The sequence below is a fragment of the Oncorhynchus keta genome, chromosome 35, assembly GCF_023373465.1.
Source record: "Oncorhynchus keta strain PuntledgeMale-10-30-2019 chromosome 35, Oket_V2, whole genome shotgun sequence".
NCBI lineage: Eukaryota > Metazoa > Chordata > Actinopteri > Salmoniformes > Salmonidae > Oncorhynchus > Oncorhynchus keta.
In genome coordinates this window covers 8,359,344-8,383,015 of record NC_068455.1, presented here as the reverse complement: position 1 = coordinate 8,383,015, position 23,672 = coordinate 8,359,344, and the positions used below count along the sequence as shown (strand labels likewise).

Genomic DNA, 23,672 nt, shown 5'->3' with positions numbered 1-23,672 from the left:
TATCACTGAATGGTTCTGATACTAATATCACTGACTGACTGTTTCTGATACTAATATCACTGACTGACTGTTTCTGATACTAATATCACTGACTGGTTCTGATACTAATATCACTGACTGACTGGTTCTGATACTAATATCACTGACTGACTGGTTCTGATACTAAGACCACTGACTGACTGGTTCTGGTACTAATATCACTGACTGGTTCTGATATTAATATCACTGACTGGTTCTGATACTAATATCACTGACTGACTGGTTCTGATACTAATATCACTGACTGACTGGTTCTGATACTAAGACCACTGACTGACTGGTTCTGATACTAATATCACTGACTGTTTCTGATACTAATATCACTGACTGACTGGTTCTGATACTAATATCACTGACTGACTGGTTCTGATACTAATATCACTGACTGACTGGTTCTGATACTAATATCACTGACTGACTGGTTCTGATACTAATATCACTGACTGACTGGTTCTGATACTAATATCACTGACTGACTGGTTCTGATACTAATATCACTGACTGGTTCTGATACTAATATCACTGACTGACTGGTTCTGATACTAATATCACTGACTGACTGGTTCTGATACTAATATCACTGACTGACTGGTTCTGATACTAATATCACTGACTGACTGGTTCTGATACTAATATCACTGACTGGTTCTGATACTAATATCACTGACTGACTGTTTCTGATACTAATATCACTGACTGGTTCTGATACTAATATCACTGACTGACTGGTTCTGACTGACTGGTTCTGATACTAATATCACTGACTGGTTCTGATACTAATATCACTGACTGACTGGTTCTGATACTAATATCACTGACTGACTGGTTCTGATACTAATATCACTGACTGGTTCTGATACTAATATCACCGACTGACTGGTTCTGATACTAATATCACTGACTGGTTCTGATACTAATATCACTGTCTGGTTCTGATACTAATATCACTGACTGACTGGTTCTGATACTAATATCACTGACTGACTGGTTCTGATACTAATATCACTGACTGGTTCTGATACTAATATCACTGACTGGCTGGTTCTGATACTAATATCACTGACTGACTGGTTCTGATACTAATATCACTGACTGGTTCTGATACTAATATCACTGACTGGTTCTGATACTAATATCACTGACTGGTTCTGATACTAATATCACTGACTGGTTCTGATACTAATATCACTGTCTGGTTCTGATACTAATATCACTGACTGACTGGTTCTGATACTAATTTCACTGACTGGTTCTGATACTAATATCACTGACTGGTTCTGATACTAATATCACTGACTGACTGGTTCTGATACTAATTTCACTGTCTGGCCCTCTCTCCCCTTCTTTTTGTCAAATCTGACCACGACTCCATGTTGCTCCTCCCTGCACTACAAACAAAGACTCAAGAGAGAAGTTCTGGTGGTCAGGTCTGTACAGCATTGGTTCCGACCAATCAGCATCCATGCTCCAATAGATGATGTGATAGCTGCATGATTAAACAGCACCAATACGACCTACGAACCTACGCAGATCGATCAAGATGGTGAAACACAAGTACAGGGACAAAGTTAAAGGAGCAATTCAAAGGGGCTACTTAACAAAATCACGGACTCCAAAAAGAAAGCCAGCCACGTTGCGGACACCAAGCCTGCCCTACTGGACCAAATAAACACAATCCGTACAACGACGACTCTGAGCAGCCGAGGAGAACCCCATGAGGACAACAAGGGCTATTTACTTACGGTCTCCACGGAAGACGTAGGTAAGTCATTCAAACTTGTTAACCCTCACAAAGCCTCCGGCCCAGACGTCGTCCCTAGCCGCGCCCTCAGAGCATGTGCAGACCAGCTGGCTGTTGTGTTTTTGGAAATTGTTAATCTCTCTCTAGCTCAGGCCATTATCCCCACCTGCTTTAAGATGCCCACTATCATCCCAGTGTCCAAGAAGGGGAAAGTAACTGAACTGAATGAATACCGTCCCGTAGCAAGTGTTCACTTGCTTCAAGAAGCTAGTCAAATGTCATATAACCTCCTCCCTCCCGACACACTCGACCCTCTCCAATTCGCCTACCACCCTGATAGATCCTCTGCTCCCCAGTGTCCCTGCTCCCCCTGTGTCCCAGCTCCCCCTGTGTCCCTGCTCCCCTGTGTCCCTGCTCCCCCTGTCCCTGTTCCCCCTGTCCCTGCTCCCCCTGTCCCTGCTCCCCCTGTCCCTGCTCCCCCTTACTGTACAGCACACCATCACATCACAGTCCACATGAAAGCCTCTCTCCCGCTACCCTTGCAAACCACCACCAAATCAGAGGAGGCTGGTGGGAGGTGCTACAGGGGGATGGGTTCATTGTAATGACTGTAATGGAATACATAGAACGGTATCAAACAAATTAAACATATGGAAACCACACGTTTCACTCCGTTCTGTTTATTCCATTACAGTCATTACAATGAGCCTGTCCTCCTATAGCCTGTCCTCCCACCAGCCTCCTCTGCACCAAATGGACCAGCTAAACCTCTACCCTCTCAGCCAACCACCAAATAAACCAGCTAAACCTCTACCATCTCAGACCACCACCAAATAGACCAGCTAAACCTCTACCCTCTCAGACCACCACCAAATAGACCAGCTAAACCTCTACCCTCTCAGACCACCACCAAATAGACCAGCTAAACCTCTACCCTCTCAGCCAACCACCAAATAAACCAGCTAAACCTCTACCCTCTCAGCCCACCACCAAATAGACCAGCTAAACCTCTACCCTCTCAGACCACCACCAAATAGACCAGCTAAACCTCTACCCTCTCAGACCACCACCAAATAGACCAGCTATACCCTCTCAGACCACCACCGAATAAACCAGCTAAACCTCTACCATCTCAGACCACCACCAAATAGACCAGCTAAACCTCTACCCTCTCAGCCCACCACCAAATAAACCAGCTAAACCTCTACCATCTCAGACCACCACCAAATAGACCAGCTAAACCTCTACCCTCTCAGCCAACCACCAAATAAACCAGCTAAACCTCTACCCTCTCAGCCCACCACCAAATCAGACCAGCTAAACCTCTACCCTGTACAGCCCACCACCAAATCAGACCAGCTAAACCTCTACCCTCTCAGACCACCACCAAATAAACCAGCTAAACCTCTACCCTCTCAGCCCACCACCAAATCAGACCAGCTAAACTCTACCCTCTCAGCCCACCACCAAATAGACCAGCTAAATCACATCCAGCCCACCAGAATAGACCAGCTAAGACCACCACTCAAACCACCACCAAACAGACCAGCTAAACTCTACAGCCCACCACCAAATCAGACCAGCTAAACCTCTACCATCCACACAGACTGGTACTCAGACCACCACCAAATAGACCAGCTAAACCTGGTACCCTCTACAGACCACCACCAAATAGACCAGCATCCCTCTCAGACCACCACAGAATAAACCAGCTAAACCTCTACATCAGCCCACCACCAAATCAGACCAGCTAAACTCTACCCTCTCAGACCACCACCAAATCAGACCAGCTAAACCTCTACCCTCTCAGCCAACCACCAAATCAGACCAGCTAAACTCTACCCTCTACAGCCCACCACCAAATCAGACCAGCTAAGACTCTACCATCTCAGACCACCACCAAATAGACCAGCTAAACTGGTACCCTCTCAGACCACCACCAAATAAACCAGCTAAAGACTCTACCCTCTCAGACCACCACCAAATAGACCAGCTAAACCTCTACCCTCTCAGCCCACCACCAAATAAACCAGCTAAACCTCTACCCTCTCAGACCACCACCAAATAGACCAGCTAAACCTCTACCCTCTCAGCCCACCACCAAATAAACCAGCTAAACCTCTACCCTCTCAGCCCACCACCAAATAGACCAGCTAAACCTCTACCCTCTCAGCCCACCACCAAATAAACCAGCTAAACCTCTACCCTCTCAGCCAACCACCAAATAAACCAGCTAAACCTCTACCCTCTCAGCCCACCACCAAATAAACCAGCTAAACCTCTACCCTCTCAGACCACCACCAAATAGACCAGCTAAACCTCTACCCTCTCAGACCACCACCAAATAAACCAGCTAAACCTCTACCCTCTCAGACCACCACCGAATAAACCAGCTAAACCTCTACCCTCTCAGACCACCACCGAATAAACCAGCTAAACCTCTACCCACTCAGACCACCACCAAATAGACCAGCTAAACCTCTACCCTCTCAGACCACCACCAAATAAACCAGCTAAACCTCTACCCTCTCAGACCACCACCGAATAAACCAGCTAAACCTCTACCCTCTCAGACCACCACCGAATAAACCAGCTATACCTCTACCATCTCAGACCACCACCAAATAGACCAGCTAAACCTCTACCCTCTCAGACCACCACCGAATAAACCAGCTAAACCTCTACCATCTCAGACCACCACCGAATAAACCAGCTAAACCTCTACCCTCTCAGACCACCACCGAATAAACCAGCTAAACCTCTACCCTCTCAGACCACCACCGAATAAACCAGCTAAACCTCTACCCTCTCAGACCACCACCAAATAGACCAGCTAAACCTCTACCCTCTCAGACCACCACCAAATAAACCAGCTAAACCTCTACCCTCTCAGCCCACCACCAAATAGACCAGCTAAACCTCTACCCTCTCAGACCACCACCGAATAGACCAGCTAAACCTCTACCCTCTCAGCCCACCACCAAATAGACCAGCTAAACCTCTACCCTCTCAGACCACCACCACATAGACCAGCTAAACCTCTACCCTCTCAGCCCACCACCAAATAAACCAGCTATACCTCTACCCTCTCAGACCATCATCCAGGCTGATGTGTTAATTCCCGTAAATTGACACGCTAATGTCTATGTGCGTGTGTGTGTGTGTGTGTGTGTGTGTGTGAACACTGTGTATGTACAGTGAGGACTGTGCAAAGAGATGACTCCAGATTCAAGTGCAAATTTGACGTTTTTTTTGCAGGTCCACAGGACGTCGGGAGAAGCCGTCATAGTCGTCCACTACGGGCAAACAGATTTATTTTTAATAAACAAGAACCAGGAAATGAGATTGAACCCACAGTCTATGGCAATAAACTCTCTGATAAACCCAATGTACCATCTGTCCACAATGAGTTAGCAAGGCCAGTCTTAATGAACTGCAAAACTTAACCATTGAGTGGTTTTTCTTAATCCTTACGTTAACCAATTAGAATTAAAGCCTGAATTTAATTAACCCAATCCCAAACCTTAACCCTTCATTTAAAGGGATTCTCCAGTACTGTTGTATACTGAATCTCATTGGCTGGATCTCAAATTGCTATGGGGTTGGACCACATGAGGGGGAAAAATGGCACAGCACAGCTTCCAGAAGACAGTAGCATTCAAACTAGGTATTTCAAGGCTTATTGGGATAAGGCAGTAATTATACTCATAGATGATGCATGTACCAACTGCACATTGACACATCCAGCTCAAAGCGGAGGTTACAAAATCATGTTTTACAGTAACCAGACAGGCGGAGTGATCATGTTTTACAGTAGCCAGACAGTGGGAGTGATCATGTTTTACAGTAGTCAGACAGTGGGAGTGATCATGTTTTACTGTAGTCAGACAGTGGGAGTGATCATGTTTTACAGTAGTCAGACAGTGGGAGTGATCATGTTTTACAGTAACCGGACAGTGGGAGTGATCATGTTTTACAGTAACCGGACAGTGGGAGTGATCATGTTTTACAGTAACCAGACAGTGGGAGTGATCATGTTTTACAGTAACCGGACAGTGGGAGTGATCATGTTTTACGGTAACCAGACAGTGGGAGTGATCATGTTTTACAGTAGCCAGGCAGTGGGAGTGATATTTTTTTACAGTAGCCAGACAGTGGGAGTGATCATGTTTTACAGTAACCAGACAGTAGGAGTGATCATGTTTTACAGTAACCAGACAGTGAGAGTGATCATGTTTTACAGTAGTCAGACGGTGGGTGTGATCATGTTTTACAGTAACCAGACAGTGGGAGTGATCATGTTTTACAGCAACCAGACAGTGGGAGTGATCATGTTTTACAGTAACCAGACAGTGGGAGTGATCATGTTTTACAGTAACCAGACAGTGGGAGTGATCATATTTTACAGTAGCCAGACAGTGGGAGTGATCATGTATTACAGTAACCAGACAGTGGGGGTGATCATCTTTTACAGTAGCCAGACAGTGGGAGTGATCATTTTTTACAGTAGCCAGACAGTGGGAGTGATCATGTTTTACGGTAACCAGACAGTGGGAGTGATCATGTTTTACAGTAGCCAGGCAGTGGGAGTGATATTTTTTACAGTAGCCAGACAGTGGGAGTGATCATGTTTTACAGTAACCAGACAGTAGGAGTGATCATGTTTTACAGTAACCAGACAGTGAGAGTGATCATGTTTTACAGTAGTCAGACGGTGGGTGTGATCATGTTTTACAGTAACCAGACAGTGGGAGTGATCATGTTTTACAGTAACCAGACAGTGGGAGTGATCATGTTTTACAGCAACCAGACAGTGGGAGTGATCATGTTTTACAGTAACCAGACAGTGGGAGTGATCATGTTTTACAGTAACCAGACAGTGGGAGTGATCATATTTTACAGTAGCCAGACAGTGGGAGTGATCATGTATTACAGTAACCAGACAGTGGGGGTGATCATCTTTTACAGTAGCCAGACAGTGGGAGTGATCATTTTTTACAGTAGCCAGACAGTGGGAGTGATCATGTTTTACGGTAACCAGACAGTGGGAGTGATCATGTTTTACAGTAGCCAGGCAGTGGGAGTGATATTTTTTTACAGTAGCCAGACAGTGGGAGTGATCATGTTTTACAGTAACCAGACAGTAGGAGTGATCATGTTTTACAGTAACCAGACAGTGAGAGTGATCATGTTTTACAGTAGTCAGACGGTGGGTGTGATCATGTTTTACAGTAACCAGACAGTGGGAGTGATCATGTTTTACAGTAACCAGACAGTGGGAGTGATCATGTTTTACAGCAACCAGACAGTGGGAGTGATCATGTTTTACAGTAACCAGACAGTGGGAGTGATCATGTTTTACAGTAACCAGACAGTGGGAGTGATCATATTTTACAGTAGCCAGACAGTGGGAGTGATCATGTTTTACAGTAACCAGACAGTGGGAGTGATCATGGTTTACAGTAACCAGACAGTGGGAGTGATCATGTTTTACAGTAGCCAGACAGTGGGAGTGATCATGTCATGTGAACCATGTAATTGCAGCATACTTCTGAGTAGAAGTTCATCTATACTGCGGGACGTTTACAACAGCAGAGTAGATTATGTGAAGCTGATAACATGTTGGTACAGTGAGTTTATATAAATTGTTTTCCTACAGCAGGAGATCAGTTGGTGTGCTTATATATCTGCTCTCTTGCAACAAAGATGTGTGTGTGTGTGTGTGTGTGTGTGTGTGTGTGTGTGTGTGTGTGTGTGTGTGTGTGTGTGTGTGTGTGTGTGTGTGTGTGTGTGTGTGTGTGCGTGCGTGTGTGTGTGTGTGTGTGTGTGTGTGTGTGTGTGTGTGTGTGTATGTTTCGCTCCGTGACTGAGATATGCTGCGACTAAGCTCCGCTGGACCACAACACAACAGAACATTGCTTACTGAATGCACATTACACTAGTTGTATTTCCCCAACACAACACAACACAACAGAACAGTGCTTACTGAATGCACATCACACTAGTTGTATTTCCCCAACACAACACAACACAACACAACACAACACAACACAACACAACAGAACATTGCTTACTGAATGCACATTACACTAGTTGTATTTCCCCAACACAACACAACACAACACAACACAACACAACAGAACAATGCTTTCCAGTCGCCGTTCCGACCATTATTATGAGCCCTTCTCCCGTCAGCAGCCTCCTGTGACTCACGCCAATGGCATTACCCAACACAACACAACAGAACAGAAAGTTGCATACCTAATGCAACACCAACTGTATTCCCCAACAAAACACACATCAACACTGCTCCCCAACACAACCCACACCGGCACTGCTGACAGGACATGGAACCATATTCCTTACATCCTGTAGTGCATTTTGATCAGAGCTCTATGTGGCAACCCCTTAGGGCTCTAGCCTAAAGGAGCATACTGAAATAGAGTGCCATTTTGGAGAGACAGAGGGTAGAGCCTATCATGTCGTAAGCAAAAAAGTGTTAAACAAATCAAAATACATTCTAGATTATTCAAAGTAGCCACCACTTGCCTTTATGACAACTTTGCACACGCTTGGCATTCTCTCAACCGGCTTCACCTGGTATGCTTTTCCACCAGTCTTAAAGGAGTTCCCACATATGCTGAGCATTTGTTGGGATGCTTTTCCTTCACTTTGCAGTCTAACTCATTCAAAACCATCTCAATTGTGATTGTGATGGCCAGGTCATCTGATGCAGCACTCCATCACTCTCCTTCTTGGTAAAATCCCTTACACAGCCTGTAAGGTGTGTTGGGTCATTGTCCTGTTGAAAACCAAATGATAGTCCCAAAACCTACTTGCCCTCCAGGACATCTAGAGCACTCAATGACACAGGAAGGTCAAACACATAGTCAAGAACAACAACCACCTGAGTGCCTGTTCACCCCGCTATCATCCAGAAGGTAAGGTCAGTACAGGTGCATCAAAGCTGGGACAGAGAGACTGAAAAACAGCTTCTATCTCAAGGCCATCAGACTGTTAAATAGCCATCACTAGCACATTAGAGGCTTCTGCCTATTTACATAGACTTGAAATGACTGGCCACTTTAATAAATCACATTAATGTTTACATATTTTGCTTTACTCATCTCATATGTATACACTGTATTATATTATATTCTACTATATCTTAGTCTATGTATTACTCATCTCATATGTATACACTGTATTATATTATATTCTACTGTATCTTAGTCTATGTATTACTAATCTCATATGTATATACTGTATTATATTATATTCTACTATATCTTAGTCTATGCAGCTCTGACGTTGCTCGTCCATATATTTATATATTCTTAATTCCATTCCTGTACTAAGATTTGTGTGTATTGTTGTGAAATTGTTAGATATTACTGGTTAGGTATAACTGCACTGTTGGAGCTAGAAACACAAGCATTTCGGTACACCCTCAATAAATTCTGCTAAACATGTGCATGTGACCAATAACATTGGATTTGATTTGACCAGATTGGATGACTTATCACTGCAGAATGCTGTGGTAGCCATGCTGGTTAAAGTGTGCCTTGAATTCTAAATAAATAACCAACAGTGTCACCAACAACACACCGCTACACTACACCAGCGTAGCCTAGTGGTTAGAGCGTTGGAAGAGTAACCGACTAGTAACCGGAAGGTTGCAATTTCAAACCCCTGAGCCGACAACGTAAAAATCTGTCGTTCTGCCCCTGAACAGGCAGTTAACCCACTGTTCCCAGGCCGTCATTGAAAATAAGAATTTGTTCTTAACTGATTTGCCTAGTTAAATAAAGGCAACAACAAAAAAATCACTATTATCGTAGAAAACAGTAAAAAATAAAGGAAAACCCTGGAATGAGTAGGCATGTCCAAACCTTTGACTGGTACTGTATATTTTAGCGGGGCTCCAAACAGGTGGGGCCAATCCAGCATGATTTCTGTCAATCTGTCAATCCAGCATGACTTCTACCACGTTCTGTAAGGACTGACTCTTTAGACGAGAAGCAAATACAGGGAGTGAACATTTAATGGAAATGGACATCAAACAAAACAAGAACAGCGTCATGACGGGGGGAACAAAACGACATTGTGACAGTAATGCTGACACAGGGAACAAAACTGAGGAACAGACAGATATAGAGGGGGCAATCAACAAGGTGAAGTAGTCCTGGAGAGTCCAATGAGCGCTGATGTGTATAATTAGGGTGACAGGTGTGCGTAATGAAAGGCAGTCTAATGCCCTCGAGTGCCAGAGAGGGGGAGTGGCAACATTCAAAACAACTGGAAACTCGGAACTGGGAAGTCTCAGACTTCAGTGAGTTCAAGACAACTAGGTACTTGGAAAAAACTAGCTCCGACTGGGAAATTACATTTTCAACCATCATCCTACTCGGAATTCGAAATCGGGAACTCGGGCCTCTTTCGGGCCTCTTTCTTGAGCTACGACCTGAAGATCACTAACGTCATGTTCCCAGTTGTCTTGAAAGCACCATAAATCCAGAGAATGCTAGACTTTGATGACAAAGTTTGCCCACAAGAAGGATCGCCGCACCTTGTTCCTGTTCAAATAAGCAGAACAAGGTGAGTCCAAAAATGTCTTGTATGCTCCTGCATAAATGATGTAATATACCAGGGAGATATGTATACTGTAGCTAAGAAAGTAATACTAAGTGTACCTTGTGTAGGAAGCTGTTAGTAGCCCATGTGCCTCACCCTAATAATTTGGTCCCTCTCCCCCTCACAACTTAGCCTACTGTTCTGACTTGGTGGTGCACATGTAGCCTATAGCCTGTTTTAGAGAAATATCATCAATAATATTGTAAGAGCTTTCATTGTCTGGTTATATGCCCCCTTTATTTATCCTATGGTTCTGACTTGGTGCACAGGGGGAACGCTGTAAGAACGGCCCACGTTCTGAATTCTGTCGCTGTACATTTTCAGAAGTGCTGAACAAATAGTTATACTGGCTACGTCCATCCTAGCTTGGATCATTAATGAATCGAAATTACGGATTGCCTCTTATCCTCTCGTCGTCCCCTTATGACATAGTCTGTACATCTCAATTGTCAGTAGAAATCGCATTTGTTGAAGCAAGTCGGCCACATCAGTTATGTTTTTTTTTTTACGGAAGTAAATGAGTCTGAATTAACAATATTTGAATATAGATATGATATATTTCAGAGTGGACGTCACAGCTTTACATCTTCTTTACACCTTCTGTAGCTCAGTTGGTAGAGCATGGCGCTTGTAACGCCAGGGTAGTGGGTTCGATCCCCGGGACCACCCATACGTAGAATGTATGCACACATGACTGACTGTAAGTCGCTTTGGATAAAAGCGTCTGCTAAATGGCGTATATTATTTATATTAGAAATATGAGAGAGACAGGGGGGTCTATTTTCGACAGACGTTAAGGCGGTGCAAGTGTCACGCCCTGACCTTAGTTATCTCTGTTTTCGTTATTATTTTGGTTAGGTCAGGGTGTGACAAGGGTGGGTATGCTTGTTTTTCTTGTCTAGGGTTTTTGTAGATCTAGAGGTTTTTGTAAGTCTAGGTAATTGTATGTCTATGGTGGCTTGAATTGGTTCCCAATCAGAGGCAGCTGTTTATCGTTATCTATGATTGGGGATCCTATTTAGGTTGCCATATTCCCTTTTGGGTTTGTGGGTTCTTGTATATGTGTAGTTGCCTGTCAGCACTCGTTAGTTTAGCCTCACGGTTTGTTGTTTTTGTTAGTTTGTTCAGTGTTTTGTTCTTTATTAAAGAAGAATGTACGCATACCACGCTGCACCTTGGTCTCCTCCTTCAACAAGCGTGACAGCTAGTGTCATGCAAAAACTGTCACACTAGCGTTTTCAAGCCCTAACGCCATACCTACGCCTAACGCCTAACGCCAGGTTCGGCAATTTACCTGTGTTACATGTTACCTGTGGTTGAGTGCATTCGGAAAGCATTCAGACCCCTTTACTTTTTTTTCCACATTTACAGACTTATTCTAAAATGTATTACATTTTTTTTAAATCCTCATCAATGTACACACTATACCCCATAATGACAAAGCAATTAAAAAGTAGAAACATATTATTTACGTAAGTATTCAGACCCTTTGCTATGAGACTCAATAGAGCTCAGGTGCATCCTGTTTCCATTGATCGTCCTTGAGATGTTTCTACAACTTGATTGGGGTCCACCTGTGATAAATTCAATTGATTGGACATCATTTGGAAAGGCACACACCTGTCTTTGTAAGGTCCCACAGTTGACAGTGCAGAGCCACCGAGACATGATTGTGTCGAGGCACAGATCTGGGGAATGGTACAAAAAAAAATGTCTGCAGAGGGCCACCATCACCATAGCAACCTGTCTGCCTGTCTACAGAGGTCCACCATCACCGCAGCAACCTGTCCGCCTGTCTGCAGAAGGTCCCCAAGAACCAGTGTCTGAAATTACCTTTTTGGCTCACCTGCCAAGGGGACTGGTAGATTTTTTTTTAAATCAACCAGCCAAGCACCTTTGTTACCGGCTAAAACAATAAATAGCATTTTTGTGTCACATATACATTAATTTCAGTACATTTCATTGCTATAAGAAGGTTAAATACAAAGTTAAAGAAGAGGCCAGAGCAAAATTAGATTTATTTATATTTTTTATATATTGATCAACAGTTAATCAAATCAAGTTTATTTGTAGAGCACATTTAAAAACAACTGTAGTTGACCAAAAAAGTGCTGTACAGGGTGCAAACACGCCAAACAGTGGGCACACAATGAACAAAACAAAACATTTCAGATACAATGAGTAAGAGAATAATAATAATAAGAGGAAGAAGAAGTCCAAACAGGGAAACAACAATGGTAATATAATGGTAAGATACTAGTAAGATACTAAGACCTGGTCCTTCTGTAGCTCAGTTGGTAGAGCATGGCGCTTGTAACGCCAGGGTAGTGGGTTCGATTCCCGGGACCACCCATACGTAGAATGTATGCACACATGACTGTAAGTCGCTTTGGATAAAAGCGTTTGCAAAATGGCATATATTATTATATATTATTATTATTATATTAAGACAATGGTAGGATAATGGTAAGATACTAAGACAACGGTAAGATAATGGTAAGATACTAAGACAATGGTAAGATACTATTATGAGAAGAGCAGTGGACATAGAACTGGTGCTCTCCTGATACAAAGGGGAAACTGGGGAAGCAGGTCTACAAATCCTTTACTTTGAGTAGAAATACCCTGATAAAATACAGGTAAAATAGAGACTTATCACATGCTGGTTAATTTTGGCTGTGGCTAGATTTAATTTCCCAGCCTGAATACAACTGAAGAAGTCTTGAACTCAAAATTCTACCAAAGTATTTGCTATTCAATTTGAAGGTTTTGTAAACCTAACAGATGCTTAATCATTTTAATCAACTTAAACCTCATCAGACTCGTCACTCTCTACCGCGATCACCCTCTTTGCAAGGTCCATGAAGTCTGAAGTCTGGCCTCCCGCTCCTGGTGCCACAGAATCACAGATTTTATCGGATCATACTCCCTGATCTCTGGAGAGGACAGCTGGACCGTAAAGGAGATCTGACAGTGTATCAGACCTTAGGTTGGACCACCAATCGGTTTTCACCTGTTTCCAGGTATTAAAACCTATTTCACATTCAGCTGTGGAGGTAGGGAAGGACAGGACCAGGTCAACCAATGCCAGAAAATCAGGGCAGGAATGCTGATGGCTCCTGTTGACATGGAACCAGGACATCTTCTGCAGGGATGCCAGAGATCTCCAGGACAGGAAGTGGTCAGAGATCCTTTCAACATGAATGCCAGAGGTCTCCAGGACAGGAAGTGGTTGTGGATCCTTTCAACATGGATACCAGAGGTCTCCAGGATGGGAAGTGGTCAGGGATCCTTTCAACATGGATGCCAGAGGTCTCCAGGACAGGAAGTGGTCAGAGATCCTTTCAACATGAATGCCAGAGGTCTCTAGGACATGAAGTCGTCAGGGATCATTTCAACATGGATACCAGAGGTCTCCAGGACAGGAAGTGGTCAGGGACCCTTTCAACATGGATGCCAGAGGTCTCCAGGACAGGAAGTGGTCAGGGATCCTTTCAACATGGATGCCAGAGGTCTCCAGGACAGGAAGTGGACAGGGATCATTTCAACATGGATGCCAGAGGTCTCCAGGACAGGAAGTGGTCAGGGATCCTTTCAACATGGATGCCAGAAGTCTCCAAGACAGGAAGTGGTCAGGGATCCTTTCAACATGGATATCAGAGGTCTCCAGGACAGGAAGTGGTCAGGGATCCTTTCAACATGGATGCCAGAGGTCTCCAGGACAGGAAGTGGTCAGGGATCCTTTCAACATGGATATCAGAGGTCTCCAGGACAGGAAGTGGTCAGGGATCCTTTCAACATGGATGCCAGAGGTCTCCAGGACAGGAAGTGGTCAGGGATCCTTTCAACATGGATGCCAGAGGTCTCCAGGACAGGAAGTGGACAGGGATCATTTCAACATGGATGCCAGAGGTCTCCAGGACAGGAAGTGGTCAGGGATCCTTTCAACATGGATGCCAGAGGTCTCCAAGACAGGAAGTGGTCAGGGATCCTTTCAACATGGATATCAGAGGTCTCCAGGACAGGAAGTGGTCAGGGATCCTTTCAACATGGATGCCAGAGGTCTCCAGGACAGGAAGTGGTCAGGGATCCTTTCAACATGGATATCAGAGGTCTCCAGGACAGGAAGTGGTCAGGGATCCTTTCAACATGGATGCCAGAGGTCTCCAGGACAGGAAGTGGTCAGGGATCCTTTCAACATGGATGCCAGAGGTCTCCAGGACAGGAAGTGGTCAGAGATCCTTTCAACATGAATGCCAGAGGTCTCCAGGACAGGAAGTGGTCAGGGATCCTTTCAACATGGATACCAGAGGTCTCCAGGACAGGAAGTGGTCAGGGATCATTTCAACATGGATGCCAGAGGTCTCCAGGACAGGAAGTGGTCAGGGATCCTTTCAACATGAATGCCAGAGGTCTCCAGGACAGGAAGTGGTCAGGGATCCTTTCAACATGGATACCAGAGGTCTCCAGAACAGGAAGTGGTCAGGGATCATTTCAACATGGATGCCAGAGGTCTCCAGGACAGGTAGTGGTCAGGGATCCTTTCAACATGGATGCCAGAGGTCTCCAAGACAGGAAGTGGTCAGGGATCCTTTCAACATGGATATCAGAGGTCTCCAGGACAGGAAGTGGTCAGGGATCCTTTCAACATGGATGCCAGAGGTCTCCAGGACAGGAAGTGGTCAGGGATCCTTTCAACATGAATGCCAGAGGTCTCCAGGACAGGAAGTGGTCAGGGATCCTTTCACCATGGATACCAGAGGTCTCCAGGACAGGAAGTGGTCAGGGATCATTTCAACATGGATGCCAGAGGTCTCCAGGACAGGTAGTGGTCAGGGATCCTTTCAACATGGATGCCAGAGGTCTCCAAGACAGGAAGTGGTCAGGGATCCTTTCAACATGGATATCAGAGGTCTCCAGGACAGGAAGTGGTCAGGGATCCTTTCAACATGGATGCCAGAGGTCTCCGGGACAGGAAGTGGTCAGGGATCCTTTCAACATGGATGCCAGAGGTCTCCAGGACAGGAAGTGGTTGTGGATCCTTTCAACATGGATACCAGAGGTCTCCAGGATGGGAAGTGGTCAGGGATCCTTTCAACATGGATGCCAGAGGTCTCCAGGACAGGAAGTGGTCAGAGATCCTTTCAACATGAATGCCAGAGGTCTCTAGGACATGAAGTCGTCAGGGATCATTTCAACATGGATACCAGAGGTCTCCAGGACAGGAAGTGGTCAGGGACCCTTTCAACATGGATGCCAGAGGTCTCCAGGACAGGAAGTGGACAGGGATCATTTCAACATGGATGCCAGAGGTCTCCAGGACAGGAAGTGGTCAGGGATCCTTTCACCATGGATGCCAGAGGTCTCCAAGACAGGAAGTGGTCAGGGATCCTTTCAACATGGATATCAGAGGTCTCCAGGACAGGAAGTGGTCAGGGATCCTTTCAACATGGATGCCAGAGGTCTCCAGGACAGGAAGTGGTCAGGGATCCTTTCAACATGGATATCAGAGGTCTCCAGGACAGGAAGTGGTCAGGGATCCTTTCAACATGGATGCCAGAGGTCTCCAGGACAGGAAGTGGTCAGGGATCCTTTCAACATGGATGCCAGAGGTCTCCAGGACAGGAAGTGGTCAGAGATCCTTTCGACATGAATACCAGAGGTCTCCAGGACAGGAAGTGGTCAGGGATCCTTTCAACATGGATACCAGAGGTCTCCAGGACAGGAAGTGGTCAGGGATCATTTCAACATGGATGCCAGAGGTCTCCAGGACAGGAAGTGGTCAGGGATCCTTTCAACATGGATGCCAGAGGTCTCCAAGACAGGAAGTGGTCAGGGATCCTTTCAACATGGATATCAGAGGTCTCCAGGACAGGAAGTGGTCAGGGATCCTTTCAACATGGATGCTAGAGGTCTCCAGGACAGGAAGTGTTCAGGGATCCTTTCAACATGGATGCCAGAGGTCTCCAGGACAGGAAGTGGTCAGAGATCCTTTCAACATGGATACCAGAGGTCTCAAGGACAGGAAGTGTTCAGGGATCCTTTCAACATGGATGCCAGAGGTCTCCAGGACAGGAAGTGGTCAGAGATCCTTTCAACATGAATGCCAGAGGTCTCTAGGACATGAAGTCGTCAGGGATCCTTTCAACATGGATACCAGAGGTCTCCAGGACAGGAAGTGGTCAGGGACCCTTTCAACATGGATGCCAGAGGTCTCCAGGACAGGAAGTGGTCAGGGATCCTTTCAACATGGATGCCAGAGGTCTCCAGGACAGGAAGTGGTCAGGGATCATTTCAACATGGATGCCAGAGGTCTCCAGGACAGGAAGTGGTCAGGGATCCTTTCAACATGGATGCCAGAGGTCTCCAGGACAGGAAGTGGTCAGGGATCCTTTCAACATGGATATCAGAGGTCTCCAGGACAGGAAGTGGTCAGGGATCCTTTCAACATGGATGCCAGAGGTCTCCAGGACAGGAAGTGGTCAGGGATCCTTTCAACATGGATGCCAGAGGTCTCCAGGACAGGAAGTGGTCAGGGATCCTTTCAACATGGATGCCAGAGGTCTCCAGGACAGGAAGTGGTCAGGGATCCTTTCAACATGGATGCCAATGGTCTCCAGGACAGGAAGTGGTCAGGGATCCTTTCAACATGGATGCCAGAGGTCTCCAGGACAGGAAGTGGTCAGGGATCCTTTCAACATGGATGCCAAAGGTCTCCAGGTCAGGAAGTGGTCAGGGATCCTTTCAACATGGATACCAGAGGTCTCCAGGATAGGAAGTGGTCAGGGATCCTTTCAACATGGATGCCAGAGGTCTCCAGGACAGGAAGTGGTTGGGGATCCTTTCAACATGAATACCAGAGGTCTCCAGGACAGGAAGTGGTCAGGGATCCTTTCAACATGGATGCCAGAGGTCTCCAGGGCGGTCCACTGGTCAGGGATCCTTTCAACATGGATACCAGACGTCTCCAGGACAGGAAGTGGTCAGGGATCCTTTCAACATGGATGCCAGAGGTCTCCAGGACAGAAAGTGGTCAGGGATCCTTTCAACATGGATGCCAGAGGTCTCCAGGACAGGAAGTGGTCAGGGATCCTTTCAACATGGATACCAGAGGTCTCCAGGATGGGAAGTGGTCAGGGATCCTTTCAACATGGATGCCAGAGGTCTCCAGGACAGAAAGTGGTCAGGGATCCTTTCAACATGGATGCCAGAGGTCTCCAGGGCAGTCCACTGGTCAGGGATCCTTTCAACATGGATACCAGAGGTCTCCAGGACAGGAAGTGGTCAGGGATCCTTTCAACATGGATGCCAGAGGTCTCCAGGGCAGTCCACTGGTCAGGGATCCTTTCAACATGGATACCAGAGGTCTCCAGGACAGGAAGTGGTTGTGGATCCTTTCAACATGGATACCAGAGGTCTCCAGGATGGGAAGTGGTCAGGGATCCTTTCAACATGGATACCAGAGGACTCCAGGACAGGAAGTGGTTGTGGATCCTTTCAACATGGATACCAGAGGTCTCCAGGATGGGAAGTGGTCAGGGATCCTTTCAACATGGATGCCAGAGGTCTCCAGGACATGAAGTGGTCAGGGATCCTTTCAACATAGATGCCAGAGGTCTCCAGGACAGGAAGGGGTCAGGGATCCTTTCAACATAGATGCCAGAGGTCTCCAGGACATGAAGTGGTCAGGGATCCTTTCAACATGGATGCCAGAGGTCTCCAGGACAGGAAGTGGTCAGGGATCCTTTCAACATGGATGCCAAAGGTCTCCAGGACAGGAAGTGGTCAGGGATCCTTTCAACATGGATACCAGAGGTCTACAGGATAGGAAGTGGTCAGGGATCCTTTCAACATGGATGCAAGAGGTCTCCAGGACAGGAAGTGGTTGGGGATCCTTTCAACATGGATACCAGAGGTCTCCAGGACAGGAAGTGGTCAGGGATCCTTTCAACATGGATGCCAGAGGTCTCCAGGACAGGAAGTGGTCAGGGATCCTTTCAACATGGATGCCAGAGGTCTCTAGGACATGAAGTGGTTAGGGATCCTTTCAACATGGATGCCAGAGGTCTCCAGGACAGGAAGTGGTCAGGGATCCTTTCAACATGTATACCAGAGGTCTCCAGGATGGGAAGTGGTCAGGGATCCTTTCAAAATGGATGCCAGAGGTCTCCAGGACAGGAAGTGGTTGTGGATCCTTTCAACATGGATACCAGAGGTCTCCAGGACAGGAAGTGGTCAGGGATCCTTTCAGCATGGATGCTAGAGGTCTCCAAGACAGTAAGTGGTTGTGGATCCTTTCAACATGGATACCAGAGGTCTCCAGGATGGGAAGTGGTCAGGGATCCTTTCAACATGGATGCCAGAGGTCTCCAGGGCAGTCCACTGGTCAGGGATCCTTTCAACATGGATGCCAGAGGTCTCCAGGACATGAAGGGGTCAGGGATCCTTTCAACATAGATGCCAGAGGTCTCCGGGACATGAAGTGGTCAGGGATCCTTTCAACATGGATGCCAGAGGTCTCCAGGACAGGAAGTGGTCAGGGATCCTTTCAACATGGATGCCAGAGGTCTCCAGGACAGGAAGTGGTCAGAGATCCTTTCAACATGAATGCCAGAGGTCTCCAGGACATGAAGTCGTCAGGGATCCTTTCAACATGGATACCAGAGGTCTCCAAGACAGGAAGTGGTCAGGGATCCTTTCAACATGGATGCCAGAGGTCTCCAGGACAGGAAGTGGTCAGGGATCCTTTCAACATGAATATCAGAAGTCTCCAGGACAGGAAGTGGTCAGGGATCCTTTCAACATGGATGCCAGAGGTCTCCAGGACAGGAAGTGGTCAGGGATCCTTTCAACATGGATACCAGAGGTCTCCAGGACAGGAAGTGGTCAGAGATCCTTTCAACATGGATGCCAGAGGTCTCCAGGACAGGAAGTGGTCAGGGATCATTTCAACATGGATGCCAGAGGTCTCCAGGATAGGAAGTGGTCAGGGATCCTTTCAACATGGATGCCAGAGGTCTCCAGGACAGGAAGTGGTCAGGGATCATTTCAACATGGATGCCAGAGGTCTCCAGGACAGGAAGTGGTCAGAGATCCTTTCAACATGGATGCCAGAGGTCTCCAGGACAGGAAGTGGTCAGGGATCCTTTCAACATAGATGCCAGAGGTCTCCAGGACATGAAGTGGTCAGGGATCCTTTCAACATGGATGCCAGAGGTCTCCAGGACAGGAAGTGGTCAGGGATCATTTCAACATGGATGCCAGAGGTCTCCAGGACAGGAAGTGGTCAGGGATCCTTTCAACATGGATGCCAAAGGTCTCCAGGACAGGAAGTGGTCAGGGATCCTTTCAACATGGATGCCAGAGGTCTCCAGGACAGGAAGTGGTCAGGGATCCTTTCAACATGGATACCAGAGGTCTCCAGGACAGGAAGTGGTCGGGGATCCTTTCAACATGGATGCCAGAGGTCTCCAGGACAGGAAGTGGTCAGGGATCCTTTCAACATGAATGCCAGAGGTCTCCAGGACAGGAAGTGGTCAGGGATCCTTTCAACATGAATGCCAGAGGTCTCCAGGACAGGAATTGGTTGGGGATCCTTTCAACATGAATGCCAGAGGTCTCCAGGACAGGAAGTGGTCAGGGATCCTTTCAACATGGATGCCAGAGGTCTCCAGGACAGGAAGAGGTCAGGGATCCTTTCAACATGGATGCCAAATGTCTCCAGGACAGGAAGTGGTCAGGGACCCTTTCAACATGGATGCCAGAGGTATCCAGGACAGGAAGTCGTCAGGGATCCTTTCAACATGGATGCCAGAGGTCTCCAGGACAGGAAGTGGTCAGGGATCCTTTCAACATGGATGCCAAAGATCTCCAGGACAGGAAGTGGTCAGGGATCCTTTCAACATGGATGCCAAAGATCTCCAGGACAGGAAGTGGTCAGGGATCCTTTCAACATGGATGCCAGAGGTCTCCAGGACAGGAAGTGGTCAGGGACCCTTTCAACATGGATGCCAGAGGTATCCAGGACAGGAAGTCGTCAGGGACCCTTTCAACATGGATGCCAGAGGTCTCCAGGACAGGAAGTGGTCAGGGATCCTTTCAACATGGATGCCAGAGGTCTCCAGGATAGGAAGTGGTCAGGGATCATTTCAACATGGATGCCAGAGGTCTCCAGGACAGGAAGTGTTCCACCAGTTCAGTGTCTCCAAAATCTAGAACAACTGTATACATTACAACAAGAATCATTTGGTTTTAATTCTCAAAGTATAAAAATATGATCATGAACCTGAACCTGAATGCCCTGTAATACAAAACATAATGTTACCTGACTGCCCTGTAATGTAACCTGACTGCTGCATGTCCTGACTCTGGCTAGTTGGTGAAGCTGACCAGCTTGGTGGCACACAGGACCCCTACACTGGTGAAGCTGACCAGCTTGGTGCCACACAGGACCCCTACACTGGTGAAGCTGACCAGCTTGGTGCCACACAGGACCCCTACTCTGGTGAAGCTGACCAGCTTGGTGCCACACAGGACCCCTACACTGGTGAAGCTGACCAGCTTGGTGGCACACAGGACCCCTACACTGGTGAAGCTGACCAGCTTGGTGCCACACAGGACCCCTACACTGGTGAAGCTGACCAGCTTGGTGCCACACAGGACCCCTACACTGGTGAAGCTGACCAGCTTGGTGGCACACAGGACCCCTACACTGGTGAAGCTGACCAGCTTGGTCGCACACAGGACCCCTACACTGGTGAAGCTGACCAGCTTGGTGGCACACAGGACCCCTACACTGGTGAAGCTGACCAGCTTGGTGGCACACAGGACCCCTACACTGGTGAAGCTGACCAGCTTGGTGCCACACAGGACCCCTACACTGGTGAAGCTGACCAGCTTGGTGCCACACAGGACCCCTACACTGGTGAAGCTGACCAGCTTGGTGCCACACAGGACCCCTACACTGGTGAAGCTGACTAGCTTGGTGGCACACAGGACCCCTACACTGGTGAAGCTGACCAGCTTGGTGCCACACAGGACCCCTACACTGGTGAAGCTGACTAGCTTGGTGGCACACAGGACCCCTACACTGGTGAAGCTGACCAGCTTGGTGGCTCACAGGACCCCTACACTGGTGAAGCTGACCAGCTTGGTGGCTCACAGGACCCCTACACTGGTGAAGCTGACCAGCTTGGTGGCTCACAGGACCCCTACACTGGTGAAGCTGACCAGCTTGGTGGCACACAGGACCCCTACACTGGTGAAGCTGACCAGCTTGGTGGCACACAGGACCCCTATACTGGTGTCCTGGAACCTGTCAGTCATAGTCTCAACTAGCCTGTCAAGCATTTTGTCCTGTGAGGTGACGATGGTCTTGCAGTCACCTCTGGTCAGTGAAATTCCCTCATACCTGTTGGCCATTGATCATTCATCATGAGCCCTTCTCTGATGAACCTACTGAGGTCTTCTGTTTTCTGAAGCATCACGTTGGACCGGACCATTCCTGGCTCTGGTTATCACGGCAGCTCCATCTGTTCCCAGAGTGACCGACTTGCTCCCCTACTCATCACACCTACTCCCTCCATGATGGCGCTGATGGCGTTGCTTATGGCGTGTGAGGCGTCTGCATTCTCCACGGACTTGTGACAGAATCGGACATAAACTAACTCCTCCTCTTTCACAGAACTGTCTGTGGGGCCATCTGACCCGATGGAGAGAAATGTGATGTTTTTCAGATTCTCTCCGATGTTGTTTCTCTCCACTTCTGCAATATGATGCATGAACTCTTGGTCTGCTTCTCATTTCTATATGTTGAGCCCACAGCGATTCCTTTTTTTCCCATCCAAACTGCAAAAATCAAACATCAAATTAATTAAAAAATAATTAAATATACAATCATGTTTCCAATATAGCTGGCAGTTGATTGTGCTAAATGACCCGTAATACCCCTTTGTTTACTTAAGGATCAACACTATGAGGCTGGTAAAGTCAATTGTGTCACAATGCTTTAGAATGTAAACAGCATCTGGAGACAAAAATTAAAATAGAATGTTACAGAGCCATAGGAAAGCATGGAGATCCATTGTCAGCATCAGTAGGCCTATCATTTTATGGTATTTATACACTATATTGAGATGAACCAAAGCTTATCAAGAGCTGAGAGATAACCTCCAATACTGGACCACGTCTGCTAAATAGACTTGAAAAAAAAACTAGCTCCAGCAGTATTAGTCTAGTTACAAGAGTAAGAACATTTTCACTTACTCACACATCCACTCCAAGTCAGGAAGTGGTCTCACCTTCTTGCCAATGACATGTACAGTCCTAAACAGTATCTTCATCTTTGTGCTTGTCTGCTCTGACGTTACCATTAGAGTCGTCAACGAGGGTGTCAAGAGGAGAGGCTCCGATTGAACCCGGGACACAGAGACACGCAGGCAATGTGACACTTGCTGTGTCCATGGTCACGAATGTTCTCCAGTTCTCCATAGTTTTATTTCCGATGAAATAATTATAGTTGTTTCTGCTTTTATCTTTAGCATTCTGGTGACGCACAGAACAACTCATCACCACAGCCTCAGCATCATACTGTAACCAGCCTCTTGAGACGCCTTTATCTCCGAACCTCCATTTCTCACAAAACATTTTTTATTTTGTATTGTTTATTCGTCCTCCTTCACGTCGGGGGGGTTACGTTTCAAACGTTGGATTACTCCAAATAAATGTTGTCACATAACAGCTATTAAATGAACGGTAGCTGGCAGCAGACCCGTGGCAAGTGAGCGATGTCGAGTAGCTGATGTCCCGTGCGGTAAACAGTGAATCTAGGAGCACTAGAGACGGTCTGTGTCTGGCAAACATGAATAATTTCCTCCGAGCCATCATGCCAGATATTTTACTACATGACTATTTTGGTACAAACATTTACCCTCCAGTGTGGCAGATAGCCTTCTGAGATTTACTCACTAAAAGGAAAATCTACCCGCATTTGGTGCTTGGCAGGTGTTAATTTCGGACCCTGCCAAGAACACATCGGCCTCCTTCATCATTAATTGGAAGACGTTTGGAACCACCAAGACTCTTTCTAGAGCCAGGCCAAACTGAGCAATCAGGGGAGAAGGGCCTTTGTCAGAGAGGTGACCAAGAACCTGATGGTCACTCTAACAGAACTCCAGAGTTCCTCTTTGGAGATGAGAGAACCTTCCAGAAGGACAAGCATCTCTGCAGCACTTCACCAATCAGGCCTTTATGGTAGAGT

General features: G+C 46.7%; 1 long non-coding RNA gene across 1 annotated transcript; it reads right to left on the bottom strand.

Annotated features, from left to right (window-relative positions):
* Positions 1-2,574: 2,574 nt before the first annotated feature.
* LOC127915616 (uncharacterized) lies at positions 2,575-3,077 on the bottom strand. The gene is made up of 3 exons (XR_008091445.1): positions 3,023-3,077; positions 2,943-2,982; positions 2,575-2,788 (listed from the first exon to the last, which is right to left on the bottom strand). It is a non-coding gene; the product is annotated as an uncharacterized LOC127915616 (long non-coding RNA).
* Positions 3,078-23,672: the final 20,595 nt, after the last annotated feature.